We start from the raw sequence: 9,904 nt of genomic DNA, 5'->3' as shown, positions 1-9,904 counted from the left end.
TGTATTCTAAATTATTTATATATATATATATATATATATATGTCCATATCTTGACTTTCTATTCATTCTATTGTTCTCTCTCTTCATATGTTAGTCTCATATCACCTCAATCACTGCTGTTTATATAAAGCATTTTATTACCTTGTAGAGCAAATACCCCTTTGTTGTGTCTTTTTAACATTTTCTTGACTAGTCTCAAAACAGTTTTTCTTTCAGGTGAAATTTACAATCATTCCGACAGAATCCAAAAAAATTCCATTGGAATTACCTTGCATCCGATCATCTTAATTGTGAAAGGATTTACATATCTATAACATTTTGTTTTCTAATATAAAAGATGCCAGGCCCGGTAGCTCCACTCCTATAATCCCAGCTATTAGGGAGGTTGAGGCAGGAGGCTCACTTGAGCATAGGAGTTGGAGGCCTCCCTGGGCAACATAGTGAGACCCCATCTCTATTAAAAAAAAACCCAAAAAACAGTAAAAACAAAATCCAAAAGCAATAGTATTAAAAATCATGCAGCCCCTGCCTGGCGGGTTCAAGGTGGATACACTGGACAGTCCGCAGGCTCCCTCAGGATTATGCACTTCCGTCCAGCTCTTCCAGCCCAGACAATGCCCAACATGACCCAACCTCCTCTGGGTGTCCATAAGTGGCAGGCAGGTGGCACTGAGGAGTGGGTGCTATGAACCTTCTCAGGCACCATGAACCTCTTATCTTGTAAGCCTCCCACCTTCCACAGGGACTGCAGGTGCTTTGCACGTGGAATGGAAACTGAATTCCAAAATCTGTAACACTGATCCAATAAAAAAAAAAAAGAAAGAGAAACAAGAATTTCGACAAGGAGGCCATGTTGAAAGGTTATTTTGCTGTAACTATTTAGCTTTAGACCATGGTGGGAAAAAGCTGAAATACCATCCCAATAGTGATAATCTAGGATGAGCAGAAAAAGAAGACTATTATTGAAATAGAAGTTTCTACACAAGTTAAGGCAGTCAAACTGTGATGAAATAGATTTGTGGTTGTTTTGGGTTCCACGATTAAGGTGTTTCCATGGAAACACAGTCCTCATTTGTTGCATGTCTTCGAAACCTGCTATCACCCTAAAGGGCTTTGTGTCTTGTGTCCTGATAGATAGTAACACCTATTTCCTGGCCTCCCCCAGCATGCACGTGAGTCACGAAGCTTATAGTCCTGGCCAGCATCAAGAAGTCACATGCAGACACTCTTGCACACAAGGGCACTCTGAACTGCCTTGCTCTCAACCTGTAAGGAACACTAATTGCAACTGCATCTTAAAAGAGGACCCTTATAAGAATGTTTGCTACTTCATCAGGGCATTTAATTCAGGAACTATGGATCTCAAGCTGCAAATATTTATTGCATTAACTTCAATCAGGAAGTTTCCCTCATCTGTGTAGCCAGTGACCATGGCACAGTACACATTTTTGCTGCTGAAGATCCAATAATGAATAAGCAGTCTAGCTTGATGTCAGCCAGTTTCCTTCCAAAATAAGTTCCAAATGGAGTTTTTTCAAATATCAGGTTCCCTCAGGCTCACCATACATTTGTACCTTTGGAACGGAGCCATATGCTGTCATTGCAGTTTGTACAGATGGCAGCTACTACAAATTCCTATTCAGCCCCAGGGGGAGTGTATCCTGATGTCTGGCTGCAGTTTCTAGAAATGACAAGCTGTGACTCTTTACAAGTGTGTACAACCAACACTCACTGCTGACCTCCCCCTTTAACCACTGAATATGCCCCTCATACTCCCCTGGTGCTGAAATGTGGACCTTGTGGGTAACAGGTTGGAGGGAGTGCCCTGGGTGACTCTTGGTCTTAAAGCCATATGTGATTGTTTGCTTTCCTAAGTAAGCCTTCCCATTTCAAGTATTTAAAAGAAAAAAAAAAAAAAAAGAAAAATCGACAAGGCCTAAGTAGATACTCAAGTGTCTTTGAACAACATATGCCTGATATTGGCTTGTCCTCTTTTAGTTCAACTGTGAAATTAACTTTAGCTGTTCCACTGCATCCTTTATACCTAAAATTTTAGGGACTCCTTACGAAGGGACTAAGGGGCTAGGTTGAGAAAATGATGAACAAATTGAAATTTGTTTTTGGCAACATATTCTGTCATTTTTATTGAGTCTATGTAGGGAAATGAACAAGGGTGTAAATGTTAGTTCTTATAGTATACAAGATTTAAATAGAATAATAACAACAGTGGCTTGTCTTAGAAAACAAGCAAGGAATTCCTACTCTAGTCTGAACATGAAGAACAGACATAACTGTGAAAGAAAACACAACGTGGACATTTCACCTTGCATAAATTCAGCATTGTGACATTTCTTGTGTCCACAGTGGTGTTTGGTTATGTATGTACACGTGCTGGTGTTCCCCTGTCTCTGTGGCGGTGCTGTTGGAATTGCTGCCAACACCAGATCCATCCCACGGAGCAGTGGCCTTTGTGGTGTCACTGATAGGAGTGGCCAGTCTTCACAAGGGCAGTGACTCTGTTTCCTGAATGAAGAGAGTCTGCTTCAATTTCAGGTTAAGACTAAATTTCTCTCTTATATGTAGGGAACAAAGTAATGCATAGACTTTCAAAATTAGTCCTCAAAGAATTTTTTTTTTTTAATTTAGAGTATATGAAGGGAAACATTCAACAAAGGGAAATCTCCTTCAACAAAGTGGTACCCAGAAGAATGTCCTTTGGAGATTTCTGTCAGTACTGAGCATAATGCCCTCATTTGTCATTTCCATTTATCTTTCTCACCATCTTTTCCTCTCTCCACCAGTTATAAAAATAACTACACACTAGCATTTTGGGAATAAAAGGCACAGAGCCTCCTTTTAAAAAATATTGGGTAACTATAATAGTTTATAGGCTCTATATTTGAGGTATGTATTTAATTTTTTAAAACTCCCTTTAAAGAGACTGAATTTTGTGTTTTTGATTACAGGTTGCAAACATTAAAAATTTACATAGCAGCAAGTTCTCAGTTTTGCTGGTTCCTTTATTGGTATCTAATCAACTAACTTTACAAAGTGGATTTGATATAAAGTATGTATGGTATTTTTCTGTATATTTAATCATGAAATTTAACTTTGCATGATATTTGTTATGTTTATTTCAAATAAAAGTGACCATTTTGTTACTGAAAAAATATCTAGTACCAATATCAAGGTCTGCCAAAACTTTATCCATGGACTATTTGAACATATGTTCCTACATGAGAAAACTCCATAATGTAAAGATATTGTTATTGTTGTTTTGGTAAATTAATTTAGAAGCATGTAACAATAAATACCCCTGAGAGATTTTAATGACTTTTCAAAATTACGTTTTAAATTGTAAGAGTAACCTGAAGGAGGAAATAGTCAAATAAAACAAATAAAGGGATATTTACCTAATCAGCTATTCAAAGCATTAGTAAAAAATTATTAGCTTAATCAATAGCACTAAAGCGAGTAACCCTGGAAAGGCATATTCTAACTATGGGGTGAGGGAGGAACTGAGAATGTTCTGCTGCTAAAATTAACACACTTTCATGCTAATTCTTCAGAGAAAAGCAACTGGGATTAGGCCCAATTATTTTCAGTTTGCTGTAGGATGTCTTGTGATGCAAACACAGACATGGATTAAGCAAAACTCTTTCAGGATAATTAAGCTAAGGTACCAATTGACAAAAAATAGAGTTCAAATTATATTAATAAGAGTAATATGAATTTCAAAATAAATAGGAAATCTCCTCAGAATGAAAGTAATCTTTGAGGTGGCAAAATTTGTGTGATTTTTGTTTTTTGATACTCTAAGGTAAAAAAAACTAGGTGCAGTGAGGTGTGAAAATTTCCACCCCCTTTTTATACCTCTACTACCATTACCACTCTCCTTTTAATTTTGGACAATTTCCAAAAACTTTCAGAAAAGACCTTAAATGTGGTGGTTAGTACAGTCAATGAAGCTTAATGTTGGAAAAGATGTTTAAATATTTTGAAAAAAGGCACCTAAACAATAGATCAAAATGAATTCCAAATGTAAATATTATTATTAAAAACATTATATTTAGATAACAAAGCCATGAAGTGAAACAGAAGTAAAGTATAAAACATACTGGAAACATTAGGAATTATTTCATTTACTTAAGATTGGAGATGTAGATATAATTTGTCTAAGAAACCACAAAAAATGTCAAGCATATATTCTAAAGGACATATTAATTTTACTACATTGCAGTGTAAAGTATCTTTTATGTCAAAAAAGATAATAAAATAAGGCAAACAAAAAATATGGGGAAAATATTGCCAACAAATATGACAAACAGACTAAACATGGGTGTAATATGATTATTATGTGCTTGGCAGCCTTGATCTTTACCAAGGTGTCCTTAATGGGTCCCCACAGGCAACATGATCTAGAGTCTAGACCAAACCGCCTAACCAGCATGCAAAGAAAAAGGAAAGCCCAAATTCCCCATCTTAGGGGCATTCCTGAGCATCCCAAAGTATCTATATTACAAAGAAAACTTCTCTCCTTCCTCAATTTATAGAGGCAGAAGATAAAGAAGACAAACATCCCAGAGGAAAATTGGTAATAGGACAGGGAGAAACAATTCACAGAATATACTTACCAGTATATGAAAACATCCCCCTTCACGTTTAAAAAGGACAAGTAATATACCATATTTTGTCTATTAAGCTATGCACTTCTAGTGCAACTACAAATTAGCAAAACCTGCCCCCAAAGCAATTTGACAATAAGTAGAAAAAGTTTTAAATGTGTAACTTACACTTTGACCCAACAATTCCAATTCTAGGATTCTGCCCTTAGGAAATCACAAGAGACGTGGAGATGTGAGGAATAATTTATGTACAAGAATGAACATTGCAGAGTTCTTAAAATACAGAAAATTGGAAGCAACCTAAATGCTCACTGCAAGTTAATAGTTGCACAATTTATGGACTAGGCTTATGGTGTAATATTATACAGCTACTGTATAATATTACTGTATTGTTTTCAGAGAACATTGAATATGATAAGAAATTCTCATGGCATAATTTAAATGAATAGAAATAAGAGATAAATATGTAATATTATATATGTGTGTGAATGGAGAGTATATGAAATATTTATGGGTCTGATCTTTATGAATAATTTTTTATTTTCTCCTTTATGCTTTAATTGTCAGTGTTTTACTATGAGCATACAATCCACTTATAATAAAAAGGCACTAAATTTTATTTTAATTCCTAATAGCTTCAGAAAAAACACATGAAATACTATTAGTTCATTTTACTTCCAAAATATATTGCATTTTGACTTAGTTTTTCTTTTGTTTTCATTCCAAATTTGTACTTTAAACTTACCTTTGTGAATTAGAATCCTCAATTTTGGAAAGTGACATCTTACCACATATTATTCTATTGGGAAATTTTAGCAGATACCCTCAGCTCAAGCTGAGATTGATGGGCATATATGTTGAGGAATGCACACTGATTTTTCACAGGAACAGAAATATTTATAGAGATTGATAGAACAGTTCCTTTCGGACAATAAACACTTTGCCTTTCTAGACATTCACAATAAAAACAAAGCAAGACAAGTGTTTTTTTAGTTTGCTCTTTTCACTTCTCTATTTGTTTTGGGCTAAAAGGCAAGCATTTTTTTCAGAATTTGAATGTCTATAAAATAGTGCTATGGATGAAGTAAATAGAAAGAAAACAGAAATAAACAGGAAATCCCTGGATAACTAAAACATTCCTTAATTATATGCAGAATCCCAAGGAAAGCATTTAATTACATTCTATTTTAGATTTTAAATATTAAAACATTATTTGTGTTATCACTGTGGTTTTAAATTTTATATTTCCAAGAGGCTTCACTTCCTCATTAAGTTCAGGAGGCTTTGGTATAGCCTTGCTCTTTTTCATCCATAGTAGCACCACAGAGGTTTTCTACACCCAATCTGACTATGTATCTCTTCTTAGGAGTCTTCAAGGTCTCCCCTTGGCGTTGCTTTGTAGGATTTACAGCCTTCTGCCCCTGCCAAGCTTCTGCCCTCCTCTCACTGTTACACCCCAGGGCTGCTCCGGCTACAATCCCACTACCAGCATTTTCCAAACAAGCTGGGCACTTTCCAGGCTCTGTGACTTTGTTGGTTGTTCCTTTCTCATTAAATGCCTGTCCCAGCTTCTCTACTTGGCAAGAAAAGCTTCATCCGGTAAGATTCATCACAGACGTAATTGTTTTGGCAAAACCTTGCCTACCTACCCCAAGGTGAGTTAGTCCTTCCTTCCTCTTTGCTCCTCAAGTCAGCTTGCATGATGCCATTGATTATGCTGTTATGTATGTACACAGTAGTTCATATAGACTGTGAGTCTATGAGGATACAGAGTGTATGAGTCCTCCATTACTGGAAGTGTTCAAGTCCAGCACTGGAACCAAAGGATAAGGCAGACTATAGTAGAAACCCAGCCTTGGATGGGTGGTTTGCCAATCAATGGATACCCCTTTTAGTTCTAAGCATATGGGATTTCCTTGACTAGTTTGCCATTCTCAGTGGGAAAGAGGCAGGAGAAAGTTAGGGTGCGTGGCTGGACAGGGGGTGAAGTCTCTGGTATGCAGGTATCTTTTCCAACTTTAATCAGCAACTTATTAAATATGGTCTTTTATCCCTTCCAACTTTAACCAGCAACTTATTAAATATGGTCTTTTATCCTCATCATTTCCTGAGATTCCAGGGCTATGATAAATGAAAAGCAGCTCTCCTTACTAGAAAACATTTGAGGAAACTACTGGCCTAGTAATAAGTAATATTATTAAGTATTTGTTATGTACCAGGCATTCATCTAAGTGCTTTACATAGATTAACATAGTTTATAAAACTTGCTTAAATACATATTATGAATAAGTGATGGTCTTGTTCAAACCTGGGCAATATGATCCAGATCCCTACAGCTTTCTGCCAGCCGTGATCACAGGTACATTGTCATCAGAACTCTTGTTTGCCTCTCAAATTGTTAGCCTCTAAACATTTAATTATGGGGGTTAAGGTCAGCACTGACTGAACATAGCTGTTCTCCAAAGTTGTTCTCTTTCATAGTCCAGGAAACAACAAACCCGAGTTCATGCAACCTTGTTCCCACTTGCTCTTGTCATCCATGGTACTCTTGTTGTCCTTGTGACCGCTGCTCTTCTTTCCTTCACTCCTGTTTACACACTGCAGCCAATTGATCTTAAAAGACAAAAATCAGATCATGCTACTCCCCAGCAAAGCAGTTCTTCAATATTAACCCACTACTTTTGGAATAATATTCAAATATAAAACAAAAAACCTTGCATGATGTGGGCCCATTGTTCTGTGTCAGGTCTGGGCCCAACAGAAGTCAAAAACAAAGCAGGAAATCCAGCCATAAAGAGACCCTGAGTGCAGCTTCAAGATGTGAGGCTCACTGTAGCATCTATACCCTACATGCCCCAGAACTTCTCCAAATACACTTGGTACTCTCATGTATTTACACGTGTTATTCCCTGCCTGACCTTTGCCCCTTATGTTAGGCAGGATCTTCCAGAGAAACAGAACCAACAGAATACATAGAGCTACTGTACATACAGAAAGATTTATTATGAGAGATTGACATGATAATGGCAGCTGAGGAGTCCAAGATCTGCCCGCTGCATGCTGGAGAACCAGAAAAGCCGGTGGTGGAGTTTCAGTCCAAGACTGAAGGCTGAAGAACCAGGAGAGACAATGGTGTAGGTCTCAGTCTGAGTCCTAAAACCTGAGAACCAGGAGTGCCGATGTCTGAGGACAGAAGAGTATAGATGTCCCAGCTAAAGCAGAGAGAGTGAATTTACCTTTCTTTCATCTTTTTGTTCTATTTGGGTCCCCAACAGACTGGATGGCTCCCTTGGTACTGGGGATGGCGATCCTCTTCTTTCAGTCTACTGATTCAAATACTAACCTCTTCCAGAAACACCCTCACAGACACCCGGAAATAATGTTACCAACTATCCAGGCATCCCTCAGCTCAAAGTGATATATAAATTTAATCATCATACCCCTTTTCCTGGCAAATTCTTATTTGTCCTAAAGTTTTGAGCTAAGCCACAAAAGACTGGTCTAGGCTGGAGGACCTAGGAGAGTGACTATTTAGACTTGGCTTAACTTGTTTCACAAGATTGGCAGACGGAGAAGTTGAACTGAGATGCAGTTGTAATAAAGCTCCCCTGATCCCAGGGTGTGTAGTTTCCTGTGGCTGCTATAACAAATTACTGCAAACTGGGTGACTTCAAACAACACATATTTTTCTCTCATAGTTCTGAAGGCCAGAAGCCTGGGTTATCTCTGAACCCAAATCAATGTGTCCGTAGGGCCGAACTCCCTCCAAAGGCTCTAGGGGAAAATCCATTCCTTGCCTTATTGGTATTCTTTGGCTAGCGGCTGTGTCACTCCAATTTCTGCCTCTGTCCTCCTATCACTGTCTCATGGGATTGCATTTAGGAACCACCCTGATAATCCAGGATAATCCCCTAATCTCTAAACCCTTAATTTAGTCACATCTGTGAAGAGCTAGTTTCCAGATGAAATAATATTTACAGGTTCCAGGCATTAGGACATAATATCCTTGGGGTGCTATTTTTCAGCTTCCCACATATGGGGAGCTCTGGAATTTAGATCGTCCATCATAATTACCTCCCAACTGAGGCAAGACAGTTAAGCTTTTACATCCCTAAGTTGATAAATTAGGTGAGTCAGATTACCTATGAGATGGGGGCACACACTTGGCTGAGGGGGCTCCCTTTGGCGGAAGGCAATTTCCAAGAAAAGGCTCAGCTCTGAGCCTTGAGCAAGTAACACTACTGTCAGCTGGGGTTAATACTTGGTCCTAAAGGGGTGGTCTGGATGGCACGTCACCACGTCCACTCAACCTGCTATGTTTTATGGCCTATAACTGTGCCACAGTCATTGGTTTCTGGGCATTATTTTACTGAGTCATGAAGCCTTCTTTAGGCTTGACCATTGCCTACCCCAAGAGTATACTTTAAACATCACTGTGTCTGTAAAACCTTCCTATAACTTGCCTCTCTCCACTGTTCTCCTATACAGAATTATTCTTTTTCCTCTGTTCCCACATTACTCTATTCATACCTTTTTTAGTACTCATTCTAATTGTGTAATGATTAATATTTACATGTCTGTCTTCCCTTACTAGACTGTTAGCTCCTTAAGGGTAGGGTTCCTGATTTGTTCCTATTTGCAACTGCCTCGGTATCTGGCAGACTGTAGCTGCTGATAAATGTTTAATGAATGCACTAATAAATGTAGCTTAAAGCAGCCACTCTCTGCCTCTTCATCAATTGGTGGAGCAGATGGAACAGCCAACTGTATGAGCGAAAGCCATCAAGCATGTCCCGCAAAAGTGACTGAGTGTGTATCAGGAGGCTGTAAAGTAAACAATATCTCAAGGGTCACAGCTGTTTCACTCTGCCTTTCAGCCAAGAAATGCCATGATTTACTTTCTGTTCTTGCCAAGGATGAAGAAATAAAGTCATAAACAAAAGTGAAGGAGTAAAGAATTGCTCAGCTTGGATGGACAGGTCAATCTGCTTGCCCACCTATGGCCAAGCAAGCGTGATCAAAGAATAATATACTTTCCCCTTCTATTCTCATCTCACAATCTTTATTCTTTAACAAGGATGAAGGAAGCTCAAACAGGAAATAGAGTTCCACTTCTGACATCTCTGACAAAGTCAGTTTTATACACAGATGACATTGGGTGTCCCCATCATTATAGGGACTTATCAAAATCTGCCTCAAAAATACCCATTTTCTCTCCAGAGTGCTTCTGTGTAATATCTATTTCACAGGCACATTTGGAGGATTTTGCAATGAGGAAT

At 38.1% G+C, this 9,904-nt stretch overlaps 1 pseudogene; it reads left to right on the top strand.

The window, feature by feature from the left end:
• Positions 1-704: 704 nt before the first annotated feature.
• Positions 705-1,738, top strand: LOC138385983 (WD repeat domain phosphoinositide-interacting protein 3 pseudogene; annotated as a pseudogene).
• The last annotated feature ends 8,166 nt before the right edge of the window (positions 1,739-9,904 follow it).

This window comes from Eulemur rufifrons, chromosome 7, assembly GCF_041146395.1.
Source record: "Eulemur rufifrons isolate Redbay chromosome 7, OSU_ERuf_1, whole genome shotgun sequence".
NCBI lineage: Eukaryota > Metazoa > Chordata > Mammalia > Primates > Lemuridae > Eulemur > Eulemur rufifrons.
The sequence above is the reverse complement of the archived record's forward strand: the minus strand, read 5'-3'. Positions and strand labels throughout refer to the sequence as shown.